This window comes from Arachis stenosperma, chromosome 10 (assembly GCF_014773155.1).
Source record: "Arachis stenosperma cultivar V10309 chromosome 10, arast.V10309.gnm1.PFL2, whole genome shotgun sequence".
Taxonomy (NCBI): domain Eukaryota; kingdom Viridiplantae; phylum Streptophyta; class Magnoliopsida; order Fabales; family Fabaceae; genus Arachis; species Arachis stenosperma.
Window position 1 is genome coordinate 60,879,921 of NC_080386.1, and position 13,306 is coordinate 60,893,226.

Consider the following 13,306-nt stretch of genomic DNA (forward strand, 5'->3'; position numbering starts at 1 on the left):
CTCCGGGATCCCAAACTAGGCGCAGAAAGCCTTCAAGCAAGTTAAAGCAAGTGACAAGGCCCCACGAGTGTTGATTGTTGGAATGAATTCCGGGGTCCCAAACCTTGCTTTTGCACCCGTCTTTATGTAGATTATCATGATTCCATCCGGGTGGCACGCAATTGAAATTTTCCCTACAGCTTCCAAACAACTTCCAAGACCCATTCAATTGAGCTTCACACCAAACCTTGCATTTCAACTTGGAGCATACAACCATGTTGAACCTTGGTGGACAACTCTAGCCACTAACCATCTTCTTCTTGCTCTTAATGCCACAAAGAGCTCTAAATTGACCATCCATCTCTAGAAGCCCATATTCAAGTGAGAAAATAAAGATTAAGGAAGAGAATTTTACCCACTTGAATGTTGATTTGGACAGTAATGGCTTTGGGAGAGGTGTTTCTAAGGATCTTGCAAGCTCCACTCCCTTGTGCTCTTCTTTGACAACTTCCACCTCTTTGCAATCTTCTTCAATATCAACCTCTTCCTCTTGGTAGTTTTCTTCCAATTCAATCTCTTCTTCATTGTTCACCAAGGGCATGGGAGGTGGTGCTTCTTCTTCTTTCATCTCTATGTCAAGTCCAATGGGAGAGGGTTCAAATGTAGATAAAAATTCATCAATGAGATGCCTTGGAGGTTGTACACCTTCATCAACATCAGTTTCAAAAGTCTTTGAAGGAGGCTCTATAACTTGACTTTCCCATGGAGGTTCAGCATCTCCTAAGTCTTCAACAACTTCTTCCTCTTCAATGGCAGGCATAGCTTCTTCCAATTGTTCCAATACAAAATCGTGTTGCTCACTGTCCACCGGAGTTTCCAACTTCTCCTTCATGCCACGTTCTTCAGTAGATTCTCCACATGAAGCCATGGGGATTCCTTGAATGTCCGAACATCGGGAAGGTAATTGATTTATCGCTTGATCCAGTTGGCGAAGGGTTGCATGAAATTTTTCCACTGTTTCCTTGAGACGATCCCTTGATTCTTGTTGCGCTTGGCTATCATAAGTAGGATCATAGTGCTCTTGGATTGATGGATATGGAGATAGTGTATATTGAGGTGGTGGTTCTTGGGAGTAATTGGGGTGATTCTATATATGGTTCATACGGTTCATAGGGTGGTTGATATGGTGGATATGGGTTAGGGTCATATGGAGGTGAATGGCGGAAAGGGGCTTGTGAGTATGGTGGTCCAAAGCTATGTTGATGAGGGGGTTCATAGGCATATGGTGGTGGATGTTGATAATCAAAAGAGTGCTCACTATAGCCATTGCCTTGATATGCATCACAGAATGGTTGTTGATAGTCCATTGGAGGTGGTTGTTTCCATGAGGGTTGATCAAATTCTTGTGGCTGCTCCCATCTTGATTGTTCCATCCTTGGGGCATGTTCTCATTGTAATCTGCTTTTTCTACAACATAGTTGTAACCAGACTCATAGCCAAAGGGGTGAGAGTTCATAGTAGTAGGAGAAAATAGAAACAAAAACTAACAAAAAGAAAATATTTTGAAAAAGATATGATTTTTTTGAAAAAGATAGGATAAGATTTTGAAAAAGATATAATTTTTGAAAAAGATTTAAATTTTGAAATTTAAAACTAAGATAAGATAAGATAAAAATCTTAAAATAAAAATCTGACTTTTTTTTTTCGAAAAAAATCAATTTAAAAGCAAATATTTTCAATAACCAATAATAAGGCACACATTTGCAATTCCCCGGCAACGGCGCCATTTTAACGATCGGATTTCCTGTCGGTAAAGAAATACACAAATATATGATCGCGTTGTAAGTATAGCTTCTAAACCAACAGAAAATCCTTTCATACAAACGTTTAGTTGTCACAAGTAACAAACCCAATAAAATTTATAAACCGAAGTATTCAAACCTCGAGTCGTCTTCTCAAGGAATTGCAGGGAAGTGTGATTTATTATTGGTTATGGAAAAAGGTATATTTTTGGGTTTTTGAAATAAAGGAACAAGTAATTTAAATGACAAGAAAAATAAATTAATAATTAGAAAATCTCTTGGCAAGGTATAAGAATTGGAAATCCCATCCTAGTTATCCTTGTCAGGTGTGATGAGTATTGTCCGTTGCTCCCACTTAGTTAACTCTTACTAAATAAAGGAAATTCAAGTGGACCAATTAATTTGATTCCTCCAATCCTAGTCAACTCCTAAGGAAAGACTAGCTTTAGAGGGATCCAAATCAACCAGCAAACTTCAAATATTAATCAACTGCTGAGTTTGATAACTCAAGTGTCACCAATTACTCAACCAAAGCCAAAAAGGAAAAATCCAAATTATTTATATAATAAACAAAAGAAAGCAATAATAAGTCTGAAATACCTCAAATTATATTAAAATAAAGAAAATAAATCTAAACATAAGGAGTTCATAAACCAAATTAAGAAAATAAATAAAAGGAATATTGAACCTGGGAATTAAGAAGAAGAAATTCTAAATCCTTTAAGAGGAATCCTAATCCTAAATCCTAAGAGAGAGGAGAGAGCATCTCTCTCTAAAAACTACATCTAAATCCTAAAAACTATGTATGAATGTATGTTGTATGATGTATCTGATGAATAAAAGGATTCTCCCACTTTATAGCCTTTAATCTGTGCTTTCTGGGCCAAAAACTGGGTCAGAAACACCCCAGAAATTGCCCCCAGCAATTTCTGGTTCATACAGGTCGCGGCAAAGTGACGCGGAGGCGTCGTCTACGCGTTTGCATGGATTGAAATTTGCAGATGCGATGCGGGCGCGTCATCCACGCGTTCGCGTCACCTAACTTCGGGGCAGCTATAACAAATTATATATCGTTGCGAAGCCCCAGATGTTAGCTTTCCAACGCAACTAGAACCATCTAATTTGGACCTCTGTAGCTCATGTTATGACCGTTTGAGTGCGAAGAGGTCAGGCTAGACAACTTAGCAATTTCTTCAACTTCTTGTATTCCTTCCACTTTTGCATGCTTCCTTTCCATCCTCTAAGCCATTCCTGCCCTGTAATCTCTGAAAACACTTAACACACATATCACGGCATCGAATGGTAATAAGAGAGGATTAAACATAGCAAATTTAAAGTCCAAAGAAGCATGTTTTCAATCATAGCACAAAATCTGGAAGGAAAAAGTAAAACATGCGAATAGTATGAATAAGTGGGTAAAGAGTTGATAAAAATCACTCAATTGAGCACAAGATAAACCATAAATAGTGGTTTATCAGACATCAAACATCAAACTGCATTAAAGGAGATTCAAATCCAACATGAGTGCAAAAAAAGTAAACATCACAAAATGCAAGAATTAATGAAACCCATAACTAACATAAGTAAGAAAATCAACAATAGTAATGAAGATAAACATAAAAGAGACATGGAAACATGAAATTGCATTAGAAGAAATTAAGATCCAACAATGGTTCATCAACATAAAAGAGAGCAAAATAAGAAATGACAAGTAAAACTAGAAGAGCAAAGATGTAATAACAAGAAATTAAAAGGGAAGACTAAATCAAAACAAGAATTGAAAACCTGGATTTAAGATAATTAAACCTAGACTACCCTAAATTCTAGAGAGAAGGGAGAGCTTCTTTCTCTAGAATTCTAACCTAAACCATGATGCAAAAACTAAACTATGACTACTTGGTTCATTCCCCTGCAATCCTTGAGTTCAATAGCATCAGAAATGAGTTGGATTAGGCCCAAAATGCTTCAGAAATTGCTGGCCACGAGTTGCCTTTAGTGAGTCACGCTGATCTACCCATGCGTGCGTGTGGAGGACTCCTACGCATCTCTAAACGCCAGCAAACTATGGTAAATTTTATATCATTTTAAAGCCCCGAATGTTAGCTTTCCAGCGCAACTAGAACGCCTCATTTGGACCTCTATAACTCAGGTTATGGTCAATTGAGTAAGAAGAGGTCAGGCTTGACAGCTTTGCGATTCCTTCATTTCTTCATGAGTTCTCCAACTTTGCATGCTTTTCTTCATTCCTTCAACCCAATCTTTGCCTTCTAATTCTGAAATCACTTAACAAATTTATCAAAGCATTGAATGGAATTAAAGTGAATTGAATTTAGCTATTTTAAAGCCTAAAAAGTATGTTTTCACACTTAACCACAAATTAAGGGAGAATTACAAAACCATGCTATTTCTTTGAATAACTGTGGGAAAAGTTGATAAAATCTCCTAAATTACGCACAAGATAAACCACAAAATTGGGTTTTATCGAACCTCCCCACACTTAAACTAAGCATGTCCTCATGCTAAGAATAACATATAACAACCTATATAATTCTAATACAATATACTACCCATGATTCCCACTTTTTCACATACTCATGTATTCTCTTTAATTCACATTCCATATGCATTGTTATTGTACTTTACTTTGGGGCATTTTTGTCCACTTTTATTGCATTTATATATATATATATATATATATATATATATATATATATATTTGTTTCTTTTATTTTTCAATTTCTTTTTCTATAATTTTTTTCACATTTTTTTTCACAACAAAGTACATACAAATGTATCAATGCATATCGTTGGTGTGCGAAATTCACTACTTTTCACAACTCAAATAATCCCTAGTAATGGCCCCAAAAACTTGGTGCTCAATACCATGGCATAAACACAACTTTGCACAACTAACCAGCAAGTGCACTGGGTCGTCCAAGTAATAAACCTTACGCGAGTAAGGGTCGATCCCACGGAGATTGTTGGTATGAAGCAAGCTATGGTCACCTTGTAAATCTTAGTCAGGCAGACTCAAATGGGTATAGATGATGAATGAATAAACATAAAGATAAAGATAGAGATACTGTATGTCATTGGTGAGAGCTTCAGATAAGCGTATGAAGATGCTTGTCCCTTCCGTCTCTGCTTCCTACTGTCTTCATCCATCCTTCTTACTCCTTTCCATGGCAAGCTTATGCAAGGGTTTCACCGTTGTCAGTGGCTACCCCCATCCTCTCAGTGGAAATGTTCAACGCACCCTGTCACGGCACGGCTATCCATCTGTCGGTTCTCGATCAGGCCGGAATAGAATCCAGTGATTCTTTTGCGTCTGTCACTAACGCCCCGCCCTCGGAGTTTGAAGCACGTCACAGTCATTCAATCATTGAATCCTACTCAGAATACCACAGACAAGGTTAGACCTTCCGGATTCTTGAATGCCGCCATCAGTTCTTGCCTATACCACGAAGACTCTGATCTCATGGATTGGCTGGCTCGTTTGTTAGGCGAGCACTCGGTTGTCAGGCGATCAACCATGCATCGTGTATCAGGAATCCAAGAGATAAACATTAGAGCCTCGTTTGCTTGTAGAACAAAAGTGGTTGTCAGTCACTTTGTTCATAAGTGAGAATGATGATGAGTGTCACATAATCATCACATTCATCAAGTTCTTGAGTGCGAATGAATATCTTAGAATAAGAACAAGCGGAATTGAATAGAAGAACAATAGTAATTGCATTAATACTCGAGGTACAGCAGAGCTCCACACCTTAATCTATGGTGTGTAGAAACTCCACCGTTGAAAATACATAAGAACAAGGTCTAGACATGGCCGTGAGGCCAGCCTCCCCAAGTGATCAAAAGATCTAAAGATCAAAAGATTCCAAAGATCAGAAGATGAAAATACAATAGTAAAAGATCCTATATATAGAGAACTAGTAGCCTAGGGTGTACAGAGATGAGTAAATGACATAAAAATCCACTTCCGGGCCCACTTGGTGTGCTTGGGGCTGAGCAATGAAGCATTCGTGTAGAGACTCTTCTTGAGTTAAACGCCAGCTTTATGCCAGTTTGGGCGTTTAACTCCCATTTTGGTGCCAGTTCCAGCGTTAACGCTGGGAATTCTGAAGGTGACTTTGAACGCCGGTTTGGGCCATCAAATCTTGGGCAAAGTATGGACATATATTGCTGGAAAGCCCAGGATGTCTACTTTCCAACGCCGTTGAGAGCGCGCCAATTGGGCGTCTTTAGCTCCAAAAAATCCACTTCGAGTGCAGGGAGGTCAGAATCCAACAGCATCTGCAGTCCTTTTCAGTCTCTGAATCAGATTTTTGCTCAGGTCCCTCAATTTCAGCCAGAGAAAACCTGAAATCACAGAAAACACACAAACTCATAGTAAAGCCCAGAAAAGTGAATTTAACTAAAAACTAATAAAAATATACTGAGAACTCAACTAAAACTACTAAAAACATATTAAAAACAATGCCAAAAAGCGTACAATTATCCGCTCATCACAACACCAAACTTAATTGTGCTTGTCCCCAAGCAACTAAAAATCAAAAAAGATAAAAGAAGAGAATATGCAATGAACTCAAAAACATCTATGAAGATCAGTATTAATTAGATGAGCGGGGCTTTTAGCTTTTTGCCTCTGAATAGTTTTGGCATCTCACTCTATCCTTTGAAATTCAGAATGATTGGCTTCTTTAGGAACTTAGAATCCAGATAGTGTTATTGATTCTCCTAGTTAAGTATGATGATTCTTGAACACAGCTACTTTATGAGTCTTGGCCATGGCCCAAAGCACTCTGTCTTCCAGTATTACCACCGGATACATACATGCCACAGACACATAATTGGTGTGAACCTTTTTCAGATTGTGACTCAGCTTTGCTAGAGTCCCCAATTAGAGGTGTCCAGGGTTCTTAAGCACATCTTTTGCCTTGGATCACACTTTATTTCTTTCTTTCTTTCTTTTCTTTTTCTCTTTTTTTCCTTTTTTTTTCGTTTTTTCTCTTTTTTTGTATTCACTGCTTTTTCTTGCTTCAAGAATCATTTTTATGATTTTTCAGATCCTCAGTAACATGTCTCCTTTTCATCATTCTTTGAAGAGCCAAAATTCATGAACCACAATTCAAAAGACATATGCACTGTTCAAGCATACATTCAGAAAAAAAAAATGTTGCCACCACATCAAATAATTAAACTGTTATAAAATTCAAAATTCATGCAATTCTTATCTTTTTCAATTAAGAACATTTTCATTTAAGAGAGGTGATGGATCATAGGACATTCATAACTTTTAGGCATAGACACTAATGATCACAAGACACAAAATAGATAAACACAAGCACTAAAATTCGAAAAAACAGGAAAATAAAGAACAAGGAGATTAAAGAACGGGTCCACCTTAGTGATGGCGGCTTGTTCTTCCTCTTGAAGGTCTTATGGAGTGCTTGAGCTCCTCAATGTCTCTTCCTGTCTTTGTTGCTCCTCTCATGATTCTTTGATCTTCTCTAATTTCATGGAGGAGGATGGAATGTTCTTGGTGCTCCACCCTTAGTTGTCCCATGTGGAGCTCAACTCTCCTAGGGAGGTGTTATTTGCTCCCAATAATCTTGTGGAGGAAGTGCATCCCTTGAGGCATCTCAGGGATTCATGATGAGAAGGGTCTCTTGTTTGCTCCATCCTCTTCTTAGTAATGGGCTTGTCCTCATCAATGGGGATGTCTCCCTCTATGTCAACTCCAACTGAATAACAGAGGTGACAAATGAGGTGAGGAAAGGCTAACCTTGCCAAGGTAGAGGACTTGTCCGCCACCTTATAAAGTTCTTGGGCTATAACCTCATGAACTTCCACTTCTTCTCCAATCATGATGCTATGAATCATGATGGCCCGGTCTAGAGTAACTTCAGACCGGTTGCTAGTGGGAATGATTGAGCGTTGGATAAACTCCAACCATCCTCTAGCCACGGGCTTGAGGTCATGCATTCTTAATTGAACCGGCTTCCCTCTTGTTCTCTTCTATTGGGCGCCCTCTTCACAAATGTCAGTGAGGACTTGGTCCAACCTTTGATCAAAGTTGACCCTTCTAGTGTAAGGATGTTCATCTCCTTGTATCATGGGCAAGTTGAATGCCAACCTTACATTTTCCGGACTAAAATCCAAGTATTTCCCCCGAACCATAGTAAGCCAATTCCTTGGGTTTGGGTTCACACTTTGATCATGGCTCTTGGTGATCCATGCATTGGCATAGACCTCTTGAACCATAAGATTCCACTTGTTGAATGGGGTTGGTGAGAACTTCCCAACCTCTCTTAATCTCATGTCGGATCTCTGGATATTCACTCTTTTTGAGTGAAAAAGGGACCTCAGGGATCACCTTCTTCAAGGCCACAACTTCATAGAAGTGGTCTTGATGCACCCTTGAGATGAATCTCTCCATCTCCCATGACTCGGAGTGAAGCTTTGCCTTCCCTTTCCTCTTTCTAGAGGTTTCTCCGGCTTGGATGCCAGGATCACCTTCTTCAAGGCCACACTTCATAGAAGTGGTCTTGATGCACCCTTGAGATGAATCTCTCCATCTCCCATGACTCGGAGGTGGAAGCTTTTTGCCTTCCCTTTCCTCTTTCTAGAGGTTTCTCCGGCCTTGGATGCCATAAATGTTATGGAAAAACAAAAAGCAATGATTTTACCACACCAAACTTAAAAGAAGAAGGGAATGGCTTTTTGTGTTTGGCCAAAGAGGGAGAGAAGTGGTGTTTAGGTTGTGTGAAAATGAAGGGGTGAAGAAAGGTTTATATAGAGAGGGGGGCTCATGGTTCGGTCATGTATGGGTGGGTTTGGGAGGGAAAGTGGTTTGAATTTGAAGGGTGAGGTAGGTGGGGTTTTATGAAGGATGGATGTGAGTGGTGAAGAGAAAGATGGATTTGATAGGTGAAGGGTTTTTTTGGGGAAAAGGTGTTGAGGTGATTGGTGAATGGTGAAAAAAAGAGGGTGTGGGTTTGGTGGGATCCTGTGGGTCCACAGATCCTGAGTGTCAAGGAAAAGTCATCCCTGCACCAAATGGCATGAAAAAACACGTTTTGAGCCAATTCTGGCGTTAACGCCGGGCTGGTGCCCATTTCTGGCGTTTAACGCCAGGTTCTGCCCTTTCCTGGCGTTTAACGCCAGTCTGGTGCCCCTTTCTGGCGTTAAATGCCCAGAATGGTGCCAGACTGGGCGTTAAACCCCACCTGCTAGCCTTACTGGCGTTTAAACGCCAGTAGGTTCTTCCTCCAGGGTGTGCTATTTTTCTTCCTGTTTTTCATTCTGTTTTTGCTTTTTCAATTGATTTTGTGACTTCTCATGATCATCAACCTACAAAAACATAAAATAACAAAAGAAAATAGATAAAATATACATTGGGTTGCCTCCCAACAAGCGCTTTTTTAATGTTAGTAGCTTGACAGAGGGCTCTCATGGAGCCTCACAGATACTCAGAGCAATGTTGGAACCTCCCAACACCAAACTTAGAGTTTGAATGTGGGGGTTCAACACCAAACTTAGAGTTTGGTTGTGGCCTCCCAACACCAACTTAGAGTTTGACTGTGGGGGCTCTACTTGACTCTGATTTGAGAGAAGCTCTTCATGCTTCCTCTCCATGGTGACAGAGGGGTATCCTTGAGCCTTAGACACAAAGGATTCTTTATTCACTTGAATGATCAGTTCACCTCCATCAACATCAATAACAGCCTTTGCTGTGGCTAGGAAGGGTCTGCCAAGTATGATAGATTCATCCATGCATTTCCCAGTCTCTAGGACTATGAAATCAGTAGGGATGTAATGGTCTTCAACTTTTACCAGAACATCCTCTACAAGTCCATAAGCTTGTTTTCTTGAGTTGTCTGCCATCTCTAGTGAGATTCTTGCAGCTTGTACCTCAAAGATCCCTAGCTTCTCCATTACAGAGGGAGGCATGAGGTTTACACTTGACCCTAAGTCACACAGAGCCTTCTTGAAGGTCATGGTGCCTATGGTACAAGGTATGGAAAACTTCCCAGGATCTTGTCTCTTTTGAGGTAATTTCTGCCTAGACAAGTCATCCAGTTCTTTGGTGAGCAAAGGAGGTTCATCCTCCCAAGTCTCACTTCCAAATAACTTGTCATTTAGCTTCATGATTGCTCCAAGGTATTTAGCAACTTGCTCTTCAGTGACATACTCATCCTCTTCAGAGGAAGAATACTCATCAGAGCTCATGAAAGGCAGAAGTAAGTCCAATGGAATCTCTATGGTCTCATTTTGAGCCTCAGATTCCCATGGTTCCTCATTAGGGAACTCATTGGAGGTCAGTGCACGCCCATTGAGGTCTCCCTCAGTGGCGTTCACTTCCTCTCCCTTCTCTCCAAATTCGGCCATGTTGATGGCCTTGCACTCACCTTTTGGATTTTCTTCTGTATTGCTTGGGAGAGTACTAGGAGGGAGCTCAGTAACTTTCTTGCTCAGCTGTCCCACTTGTGCCTCCAAATTCCTAATGGAGGACCTTGTTTCAGTCATGAAACTTTGAGTGGTTTTGATTAGATCAGAGACCATGGTTGCTAAGTCAGAGGTGTTCTGCTTAGAACTCTCTGTCTATTGCTGAGAAGATGATGGAAAAGGCTTGCCATTGCTAAACCTGTTTCTTCCACCATTATTGTTGTTGAAACCTTGTTGAGGTCTCTGTTGATTCTTCCATGAGAAATTTGGATGATTTCTCCATGAAGAATTATAGGTGTTTCCATAGGGTTCTCCTATGTAATTCACCTCTTCCATTGAAGGGTTCTCAGGATCATAAGCTTCTTCTTCAGATGAAGCATCCTTAGTACTGCTTGGTGCATTTTGCATTCCAGACAGACTTTGAGAAATCAAATTGACTTGCTGAGTCAATATCGTGTTCTGAGCCAATATGGCATTCAGAGTATCAATCTCAATAACTCCTTTCTTCTGATTTGTCCCGTTGTTCACAGGATTCCTTTCAGAAGTGTACATGAATTGGTTATTTGCAACCATTTCAATTAGCTCTTGAGCTTCTGTAGGCGTCTTCTTCAGATGAAGAGATCCTCCAGCAGAGCTATCCAAAGACATCTTGGATAGTTCAGACAGACCATCATAGAAAATACCTATGATGCTCCATTCAGAAAGCATGTCAGAAGGACATTTTCTGATCAATTGTTTGTATCTTTCCCAAGCTTCATAGAGGGATTCTCCTTCCTTCTGTCTGAAGGTTTGGACTTCCACTCTAAGCTTACTCAATTTTTGAGGTGGAAAGAACTTTGCCAAGAAGGCATTGACTAGCTTTTCCCATGAGTCCAGGCTTTCTTTAGGTTGTGAGTCCAACCATGTCCTAGCTCTGTCTCTTACAGTAAAAGGGAATAGCATAAGTCTGTAGACCTTAGGGTCAATCCCATTAGTCTTGACAGTGTCACAGATTTGCAAGAATTCAGCTAAAAACTGATGAGGATCTTCCAATGGAAGTCCATGGAACTTGCAATTCTGTTGCATTAGAGAAACTAATTGAGGCTTAAGCTCAAAGTTGTTTGCTCCAATGGCAGGGATAGAGATGCTTCTCCCATAGAAGTCGGGAGTAGGTGCAGTAAAGTCACCCAGCACCTTCCTTGCATTGTTGTTGTTGTTGTTGTTTTCGGCTGCCATGGTTTCTTCTTCCTTGAAGATTTCTGTTAGATCCTCTACAGAGAGTTGTGCCTTAGCTTCTCTTAGCTTTCGCTTCAAGGTCCTTTCAGGTTCAGGGTTAGCTTCAACAAGAATGCCTTTGTCTTTGTTCCTGCTCATATGAAAGAGAAGAGAACAAGAAAATATGGAATCCTCTATGTCACAGTATAGAGATTCCTTGAGGTGTTAGAGGAACAGAAAAATAGAAGGAAGAGGTAGAAGAATTCGAACTTAGTGAGATAGAGTTCGAATTGTGCATTGAGAAGGAGTGGTACTCCATAAATAGAAGGATGTGAGAAAAGAGGAAGAAATTTTCGAAAATTAATTAAAAAGATTTTAAAAATATTTTGAAAAAACTTTAATTTGATTTTCGAAAAACAAGAGTGAGAAAGAGATCAAGTAATTTTTGAAAAAGATTTGAAATTAGAAATCAAAAAGATATGATAAAAAAAATTGTTTTGAAAAAGATGTGATTAAAAAGATTTGATTGAAAAGTTATGGTTTTAATAAGATATGATTGAAAAACAATTTTAAAAAGATTTGATTTTAAAAATTGATGACTTGCCTAACAAGAAAAGATATGATTCAAACATTAAACCTTTCTCAACAGAAAAGGCAACATACTTGAAATGTTCAATCAAATCATTAATTGTTAGCAAGTATCTTTGAAAAAGGAAAGAAATAGATTTTGAAAACATTTGATTGAAAAGATATGATTTGAAAAAGATATGATTTGAAAAAGATTTGATTTTGAAAAAACTTTGAAAACTTGAAAAAAATTGATTTTGAAAACAAAATCCTTCCCCTTGTGCCATCCTGGCGTTAAACGCCCAGAATGGTGCACATTCTGGCGTTTAACGCCCAATGCACTACCTTTTTGGGCGTTAAACGCCCAACCAGGCACCCTGGCTGGCGTTTAAACGCCAGTCTGTCCTTCTTCACTGGGCATTTTGAACGCCCAGCTTTTTCTGTGTAATTCTTCTGCTGCATGTTCTGAATCTTCAGTTCCCTGTACTATTGACTTGAAAATAGAACCAAGATCAAATAAACAATGCATGCAAGACACCAAACTTAAAATTAGACACTAGACTCAAACAAGAAACATAAAATATTTTTGGTTTTTTATGATTTTGAAAAATTTTTTTGGATTTTTCGAAAACTATAATGAAATAGAAAATAAAGGTTTCAGAATTCTTAATTTGGATTCCAGGAATCGTTGCAATGCTAGTCTAAGACTCCGGTCCAGGAATTAGACATGGCTTCACAGCCAGCCAAGCTTTCAAAGAAAGCTTCGGTCCAAAACACTAGACATGGCCAATGGCCAGCCAAGCCTCAGCAGATCATTGCTCCAATAGCAAGTTTGATAGAAATCAACAAGCTCTTGTGATGATAAGTTGAAACCCCGGTCCAATAAGATTAGACATGGCTTCTCAGCCAGCCAGACTTCAACAGATCATCATGAAACTCTAGAATTCATTCTTAAGAACTCTGAAAAAAAATACCTAATCTAAGCAACAAGATGAACCGTCAGTTGTCCATACTCGAAACAATCCCCGGCAACGGCGCCAAAAACTTGGTGTGCGAAATTGTGATCACTACTTTTCACAACTCAAATAATCCCTAGTAATGGCCCCAAAAACTTGGTGCTCAATACCATGGCATAAACACAACTTTGCACAACTAACCAGCAAGTGCACTGGGTCGTCCAAGTAATAAACCTTACGCGAGTAAGGGTCGATCCCACGGAGATTGTTGGTATGAAGCAAGCTATGGTCACCTTGTAAATCTTAGTCAGGCAGACTCAAATGGGTATAGATGATGAATGAATAAAACATAAAGAT

The 13,306-nt window shown here is 39.4% G+C and overlaps 1 non-coding gene across 1 annotated transcript; it reads left to right on the plus strand.

Annotated features, from left to right (window-relative positions):
- Positions 1 to 10,934: 10,934 nt before the first annotated feature.
- LOC130958665 (small nucleolar RNA R71) lies at positions 10,935 to 11,042 on the plus strand. The gene has a single exon (XR_009077776.1). It is a non-coding gene; the product is annotated as a small nucleolar RNA R71 (small nucleolar RNA).
- The last annotated feature ends 2,264 nt before the right edge of the window (positions 11,043 to 13,306 follow it).